The following is a 9,419-nucleotide window of genomic DNA, read 5'->3' as shown; positions in this document are numbered from 1 at the left end:
TGGGCAGTGGCACATGCTGTTTCTGCAGTCTTACTTATTTATCCCAGATATTTTGATGCTCAGTGAAGATTTACCAGTTGCTACAATAGTAGTCCTTTCTGTGATTCTGTACTATGCTTTTCTACCTGCTGCTCTGTATTCTTTCCAATGTAATGTCCTGGCTGTGCAAGATCAGGAGCCAGAAAGTAAAGTACACACAGAAGGAAACAGGTACATTTTTTACTTGTTAGACATGGTCCAGTGAGCGAATAAAGTCACTGCACTAGTAGCGTGTAGGCTTGTAATTGATCAGGTCTACATTGTTCATACTGTCTTCAATAACTGGAGTAGCAGAAGGCTAACAAACTTCATTTGATAAGAAATTTCTCATAAGTACAAGGAACTAGCAAGGGCTTAACTTGGATCAATAGAGAAATCCCTCAATAATTAATTACCCACTTTAATACACTACTGTTTGTAGTGGGGTCAAAATTTTCTGCATTTTCCACTGTCATGCTCGCCCTTTTCTGTATAACTACTACCCTGTTCTGTCTAGCTTTCAGATGGAACAATTGAATAAAATATGCAGCTACTGGCAGGTTTCATACTTCATTTGTCAGCTAAAGCCAGAAAGTGATTAGCCAATAGCCTTTTCAAATTAAGCTTGACTTTGATTTTTGAATTTCTGACAAAGTGTTACTGCAGTGCTGACAAACCCTGGGTAGTGCTTTGGAAATACAAAAGTTCTGTGTGTGGAGAAGAAACATTCATCTTTTACTGTAGCTCAAGACCACTTTCTCTCAAAAATTTCTTTCCCAATCCTATTTTAACTCTTCTGTGGACAGAATCTTCTCAGGAACCTGTGGTAAGAAATGTCCAGGTGATGCAAATAGTCCCATATAGTTATTTTATTTCCAGCCTACCCTATGTGTGCCAGCTGAAGTGGAAGAAGCACCCCGTTGATTCCATTATTAAATTTAAATATTGCAAGATTATGTATAGAAAAGGGAATAGAATATAGTTTCCTTTTGGGCCTTAATCTATATCCCAAATGTGATAAACAGTTTGCCTAATACTTGTCAGGTGTTTTCTCTTCCATCATTGTCATTAGCATTGTCATTATTAGAACTCATAAAATTCCAAGGCAAACATTCAGAATACATTGCAAGTTCGTGGCCCTTTCATGTTTTATAGATGTATAGAATAAAAAAATCAATATCCAATATAACATAATGCATTAACATCTGCCACTAAGATATTGACACCAAGTTCATAGTAAAGTTCATGGCAATTGCTTTTATTTTGGATCAAAAGCATGGAATATTACTTATACCACAAAGGTCAACTCAAAAACAGCACACTGTGTGTGAGCCAGCTATTACTGATACACTTTTGCCCTGCTTACCCTTGAAGGTAATGTCTCAGACTCTGTACTAAGCTGTCTTTCTGGAAATACCTCTGCTATGGACTTCAGCAGCTTAAAAAAACCCATCCAACAACAATTAAAAAAATGCCAAAGAAACACTGTCTTCTGGGTCTCATTTTGATTATGCAGAATGACTGGGATCACTTTCCCAAGAATCACAGAAACTCTTCATGAAGGAGGGGAGGGACAACAGTAGTTAGCAATACATGTGCAGCTCTGACCTGTTTGCCTAGGACTAGCACTGGTATGACTTTCTCTATGTGATACAGGTACAGGGCAAGGGGCTAAAGCTTCTCTCCCCTTCAGAGTACCAGTGTGTGAAGGTGTCTCTGTTTGCATTAACCAGCAGGGCAGTTCACACACGGCCGTGAAAACAAACACTGGGCTTCTGTGCTGCCTGAAACACAGAAGCCTCCATATGTGAGCAAATGCTGCAGTGACGCTTAGCACAGGTAATGTCTAGTGCTCTGTGGAGCGCAGCTCGCATTCTGCACAGCAGTGCTGGCACAGTGATTTCCCTGCTGCCTGTTCTTTAATTTGCAGTGGCAAGGGGAAAAGGATACTGCCCATACATAAGCATGAAGTGTAAGGAATTACACAGCCATTTTTTGCCTCATTTGTTTCTGTTGTGATCGCAACATGTAATTTAACATGTGCTTAGGTGTGTGTGATGGGTATGATAAAGCTGAACCCTGTCAGTTCTGGAACAACACTCTTCTCCCAAACTGCTCCTAGGAAAAGGGAAAGTGATACCTAAGTGACTCACATGGCAATTTAGATTCCATAAGAACCACAAAAAAGATCTTTTAAATAGTTGACAAAATTGTACAGAATAGGCTCTAATTGTTTTTAAAATTTCTTTTTTAAATTGCCCTGCAGTATACTTTCAGCTTGAGTCCTTAATTTGAAATCATAACACTGTAGACTCATAAAGCATTGTTAAACAAAGCTTTATTCTTTTCTTGGTGCATTCTCAGAACAAAGGTATTTTACTTACACACACATACTCTCACAAGTATGTGACTTAACAGGGCCCATCTGGGACTGGAGAGGGCAAGGTTGGGAAGGGAAGCAGGAAAGCCAAACTATTTTAATTCTGTGAAAACATTAAATAACCTCATACTTTCATTTTTCCTTCATTGCTGTAGCATGGTGTATTATGGAAAGAAGAAGGAATATAAAGAAGGGCAGTTATGCCTTGGTTCAGTATTCCTATTGCATGTGTATACAGTTTATAATTAGGTCTGTTACAGGAATATCTGCAAAAAAGAAAAGTTCTAAGCCATTAATTTAGGTATACAAGGGTTATAATGTAGTGCCACTAGGATCCTATGTCCTTTGCAAAGTCATGTTTGTCAGACTGTTTGATATGTCTATTCCTTTGCAGAGCACACATGCTCTCTGGGTCTCTCAGACACTAACCTTTATCAGCTTGAGGATATATCTAGTACTTCTTCAGTATCTAAGCACAAAGGGCCTTCATTTTCAGTAGTGGGAAACAACATGTTTTCCAGGCAAATCATTGAGTGACTTCATTTATGTATCTGATTCACCTGACTCAACCTAGACAGCTACATCTGTGTTAGTTTCTCTATACTCTTCTACAGGCAAGGGAGGTAAACTGATAGTGGTTAGAAATCACTCCAGACTTCTGGTGTGGGCATTTCAATTCCAGACCATTATGTCAATTTAGCTTTAAGGATGCTATATTAAAAAATCTGTATTAACCACTCAGGCCAATTTAAGACTGCCAGCTGAAGGGTATTACACTAATCAAACACCATCTGATTAAAAATAAGTTCTTTGGAGTGGTATATTTGTACAACATTAGTATATTGGTACATTATTGGTGTGTAGATTCTCCTTGAAGCTCACCATCTGTTAGGTTGTAAAGCTATTTGCTCTTCAACAAAATTAGACACTTGAGAGGCTTTACATTATAAAAAGAACTGTTTTTTCCTATAAAAGTCATGTCTTCCTAATAGTGATAAAAAACAAACAGAAGTGTATTTAGCATCAAGGGCTAACTATTGGAAGAAAAGCCACCCTTTCCAGTAGTATGCTTTTGTATATTCTAAATGTTTTACTTTCACTCTGTATTTATATTATAATTTCTCTCAAGACAAAGTGACCAAAACATCCCTGTATGTACAGAACTTATAGAGGAATGAAGGCAGGTTAATTAACATGGATAATATACAGCTGTGAGCTTGCTTCAGGGGTGGTGGGTTGGCTGACGTGAATAACGTGCAGCTGTGGCTGGTTCCTGCTAAGTAGTTAAATAGCTCTAAGGGTGAGGGAAGAGGAGGACTGAGTGAAGAGAGAGTCCTAGATGAAGAGACCTGGAAGAAGCAGAGGGAGGAGAGAGAGAGCGAGCGAGCATGTGCCTCGGATGTAGGAGAGGCTCTAGGAGAAGCAGAGAGAAGAAGGGGGCCCAGATGAGCAGAAGCTGGCCTGAAAAGAACGAAGAAGCAGTATGGACAGCAGATAAATTTTTGAAGCCTTGTGTGAGACTGATGGCGCTGCTGAGGCGTGAAAGGGCTGGTCTTGGGTGGTAAAAGCCGTGTTGCAGCTGGCTAGTTTTGATAGTGCTGCAACACTTGTACAGGCCTTTGTCTGTTGTATGTAACCACTGGGTCTTTCCTTCGGTCTTTGTTGCTCCTCTTGCCTTTGCTCGTATATCTGATGGTTTTCTTCCAAGGACTTATGATCTTCCAATACAGTTCCAAATTATGAATTACCTCACCCCTTGATAGATAACTCCATTTTGAGTGGAGGCTGCTCTCTTTTTCGGTCAAATTATCTAAAGGAATGTAAGTACACCTTACTTCTGTAAACTGAGAGCTGACTATTATGCTCATTAATTTCAATTGATGTCCAAACCATAAGAAAACAAATACATGCACCTATTTTTTTCTCAATTTTCTAGCAGGAAGCATGTGAATGCTGTTGCCTCTACTTCTTTAATGTGTTTAATTTTATAGAATTTCTTGTGGAGATAATTGCACATAGGTAATGGTTCCAGGAAGCCTCCTGTGACAACTGTAAAGGTGACTTTTGGCTACATAAAGGATCCAGTCAACAGAAAATTAGTTTGGCCTGTTGGTGATGAGGGCTTCCTGCACATTGCGCTGCATTAGCAAATTCATAGATAGCAGGCTGAGGGAAGTGGCTACAGCTCTCTACCTAGCCCTCATGACACCACAACTGGAATATTGTGTCAATGTTCCCCTCTGTACACAGAGAGCAACAAACTGGAGACAACCTGTTACAGGGGCACCAAAACGATGCAGGGGATAAAGTACATGTTGTATGAGGAAAGGATGAGAAAGATGGGGTTGTTCAGCTTGTGAAAAAATCTAATGAAGGATGCAATTTCAGTCTTCAACTACTAAAAGGGGGCTATGGAAAAGAAGGTGGACTTTTTTCTTAAAAGTGCAAAGTGGAAGGCAAGATGACATTGTCACTAGCTGCAAGCAAAGAATATTTGCCGTGAGGGTATCCAAGCACTGGAATGGGTGCCCAGAGAGGTACTGGTATATCCACCCTTGGAGATAACTCAGAACTTGACCAGGCAAGGCCCTACGCAATCTTACCTTACTTTGAAGTCAGCCCTGTTTTGGGTAAAGGTCTAAATGAGATTACCTCCTTTGGTCACTTCTGGTCTGAATTACTCTATGGTTCAAAGCACCCTGGTGCCTGGCAAAAATAAGGAAATCTCTATGGAGAAAAGGAAATGTTGTTTTAAGCAGGAGTAAGCACAGCACTAACATATGCAAATAAAGGACAGAAATCTCTTGCAATTTGACAATACTCTGTTCAACATTGTTCCTGTATTTCATTAAGCATGTCCAACAGATAGTAGTCTGTGTACCCATATCTTAATTTAACCCATGCTGATGGAGATAAAGTTCATACAGTTTTATCACTGCATGAATAAGCTTTTCACCAAAGGAAAAGATCAATCTCTCTCAGCAAGCCAGGGTGAGCATCCACTATGCAGCCTCAAAATTTGAGGTCACCAGGTTATGAAGATCTCCTAAAAAGATGGTTTATGCAAAAGAAGTTACCTTTTCGCTTACTGAGGGTAAGGACAGATCTTTATTCCTCTCAATCTTCTGCCAAGCAGTTTATATTTAGTTCTTCATTGAACTTTTCTTTTCCTTCCTTTGATATCTGATTTGCTTTTATTTTCTATGAGGTACTTTATTTTGCTTTTAATTCCTATATCAAAAAATGTGAGGTTAGAGACACATTCAGTTATAGTGGCTGAGCTTATTATTAGTTAATACAATATAAAGATCAGAGGCTCAGGAATCCTTTCTTTCCTTTTAATTATCTCTGATCCTCCTGTTCCTTTATCAGTTTGAATCAGCTTTATCAATTTCACAGCGGCAATGAACAAAGCAGCAGTATGTCTTAGAGATGAATGTAGTTATTAAAAAAAACCCTGTAATGTTAACATTTTTACCTACTAAATTGCAGTGCACCCTATTGAAACTCTATGCTAGCTCATATTTAACAACCAACAAGAAGCTCTACATTTTGATAAAATTTAAAACCTCTAGATACAGTTATGGATCCAGGTAGCCTAGGATCCTGAAAACTGAATGGCTATTTTACCTCTGAAAGAGGTGAACATTTAAAAAATCTTTCATTTTTTTAAAAGTTTTCATCTTCCTTTGATTCTTTCCTCAACCTTTGCCAACTACACACATTTTTACTGACTTTTAGAGCATGACTTACTGTAAATCATCCATATATATATATACATATAAAATTTTTGGTCTCTAGAAATCCCAGAGTAGGTGCTGCCTGGGTAGTGGTACCTACAACAGCCTTTCTGAGAGGCAATAGGACTGTGGTGGCTGTGAAGTCCTCTGCAGACAATATCAATCAACAATAACAGGGCTGGCACCAAGCACCTCAGCGAGCACATGAGCAGACCTTGCAGGTGTTATCACTAACAAACTCTGAGATTTTTCAGGAAGTGGTAGAAGTTGCACATCTTTTGGAAGGTTGATGAGATTTTAAAAAACACTGAAAATCAGATTTTTGAAATTCAGCAAACTGCCCCAGGTACAATAGAAATCCAGTTTGAGAGACTGCTACTGTGTTTGTGGTTGTAGAGTGCTAGTAGATACCTGATTGATTTGAAAATGAAATAAAACTTCATTTGACTTGCCTCTTTGGGGAGTTTTCACATCGTTCCACTGCTGTGTCTATGGAAGGGGTAACTTAGAAAGACAGACAGATAAGATGCTAGGACTTGCTGATTCAAGTAGGATTACTCAGAGAGAAAGATGTAGGAAAAGATAGAAAGTACAATCAACAGGGAGCTTTCCATATGATCCTTCTCTTACTGGCCTGTCCTATCTGCAGACTGTGTGTGTCAAAAAATGGACTTTGGCTCAATAGGGTTTAAATACTAAAGCAAGCAGAGGGAAATACTTGGTTTTCTGAAACTACAACTTTCCTGTGCTTCCTAATTTCTAAACACCATCATCTATGCTAATTACAACTTCTTTTTTTTTCTAGATCATCCGCATTTCGTTATGTCTCCTACGTGCTGTTGCTTGGCAGCTAGATACTTAATAAGGTTACAGGATATGAGAAAGCAGGGATATTTTGTTTTTGACACTCATGAATGAATCCCAGGACACGGGTGCTTTCTCTCAAGACTTCTAAACCTTTCTCTGGGGAGACAGGATACTGTTCAGGTTATAGAATTTGTTTTTAGAAATAAATAATTGCTGTTATATGCTGAATATGTTTGTATGCATAGATACTGTTATTATCTGGAGAGTCAGGGTAAGAAGGAGGAAATAAATACAACAAAAACACAGTAAAAGTTATCAAGCACCCAGATACCCAGAGGAAAACAAGTCTTTCCCTTTTCTGACTAAGAATTGATGTTAAAATACTGTTCAGAGCAAATGTTTGTTATCCTCTTATTAAAGTCTCTCCTTCAGTCTGAGCCATATTGCTCATACCTAAAATTAGGACCGTATTGTGGCTGCAACTTGAACTTTTGTACATCATTGTCACTGTCATCTTGCATTACATAGAGAATAGGTTTGCAAATTCCGAGACACAAATCAGCTTTTGTTATCTTGCTGTCTTTTAGGTAAATTAATTAACTGTGATAATCACAGAGTTTTTGGAGACAGCTGTTCTTAGACTTGCAATTCCACAAACAGGAAATTAAATGTTTACAAATATAGTTCTAGAACCAGTAATTATGTACATTTTGTGTTTTTTAAATGACAATTCACCTGCAAGGTGCCCAGTCGCCAGTGGAGGTAGGTTGTTTCTTTAACAAAAAAAAGTCTACATACATTTTTCTTATGTTTCAAAGATTTATCTCCTGGCTTCAAAGGTTGCAAAACAACCTGGAAGAAAATAGTGCATTAGCAGTGAGAAATAAAATGGCTCTGCAACTTGCTATCTCTGTAAAGACAGTGAACGTTCAGGAAGGGTATTTTGCACTGATCTTCTCCAATTGCCTCAGGAATTTCTCAAGAAGAGTTTGGGGGTTTTTATTACTGTTTTCTTTGCCATTTGTTTTTGCATCCATCAGTAAAGGAGTTTCCAATGTTATTCTATGAAACATATGGCAGAATAGATTCCCTATAGCAAAGCTATAGACATCAAAGATAAAAGTCCAATATAATCAGTGATCTCTGTTATTGCAGAGACCAGACTCAATGATTTCTTCTGTGCTCTGCTGCATTTTATCCAGTTTATTTTTAAATTGTTATGCAAAATGGAGTCCAAATATTAGCCTTTTCTAACTAATGTTCCCTGACAGACCATCTTAAAGACATTTCCTGATTTTTTTCTTCTCCACTTACCCTAAATATATAATTTCTTTATTTCAAATCTTTTATTTAAGAAATACAATTTTTATAATGAAAATAAGAATATTTAGCTGTAACAGTATATCAGTAACATTAAACAGAAGAGCTCTGAAATTTCCTTACCCAGGAATGTGTGCGTGCGTTTAAATTAATTTAAATACATTCAAGTAACATTTCATTGATAGACAAGCAAAACCACAGACATTCTAAAAACATTTCTTTATGACATTAGAATGTGTTTAAACACATTTAATGGGCAAACTAGAGAAAAAAAATTAAGACTGTCCACTGTATTTACAATAATAGACTAACCTGTAAAAGGAATTAAGATTTCGTTGTGCAGCAGCTATAGAGAAATGAGAACCAAATAGTATCAAAATAAGAGTAACATACTTTAAAAGCACATATTAAAATTTTTATAAAAGATCTAGTGAAATTGCTTGTAAAAACTAAAACATGGGTTTTTTTCTATGAGTCTGCAAAAAGAGAACATAGTAAGAATATTAAAGACTCTGGCAGGTCTCTAAGACTGGCATGTTGAACAAGGAATTTCAGAAACATCTTGTCACCCTGCCCCATCATTGACACAAAATGCTCACTGAATACTCTGAGAAATCCTAGTAAGTACAAAATTGCACATGTTTTTCTGAAGAATAGTTCCACTCTGGACCTGCTCTTGTACATACTTACAAGAAAAGGAGGGAAGAGAAGGCAAGCCAAGGCAGAACTGTAGCCTTTCTGGATTGGAGTAGGTGCTGTCATCCTGGAGCGTAACAGGCAACTATATGATTGTTAGCACAGCTCCAAATGACAGACCCAGGGAACACTGGTTCTTACGAAAATTGAATAACTGCTAAAAGACATCAAGGCATGAAAGAAATTACTGGAAGTCAAGGCCATGTGCAAGATGTTGGACATGTTTGCTCTCTCTCAGTGCGTTTTCCCCTGTATGTCTGTGAAGCTGTATGGCCAAAATCTGGGTGCCTTCTCTAACTGAGCTAATAATAGTAATAAAAAATATTAAGCTAATCCTAAAAAGCTGCTGGTAGGTTTGGGGATCTTTTGAGCAAAAACTCACAATAAATTTGTGGAGTCCCTGTCATCTTCCAGCCTAGCCCTAACCCTATGTGTCCATATCTTAGTCAGAAAGTCTT

Source organism: Falco naumanni, chromosome 5, assembly GCF_017639655.2.
Source record: "Falco naumanni isolate bFalNau1 chromosome 5, bFalNau1.pat, whole genome shotgun sequence".
Lineage (NCBI taxonomy): Eukaryota > Metazoa > Chordata > Aves > Falconiformes > Falconidae > Falco > Falco naumanni.
Note: the sequence above shows the minus strand (reverse complement) of the source record.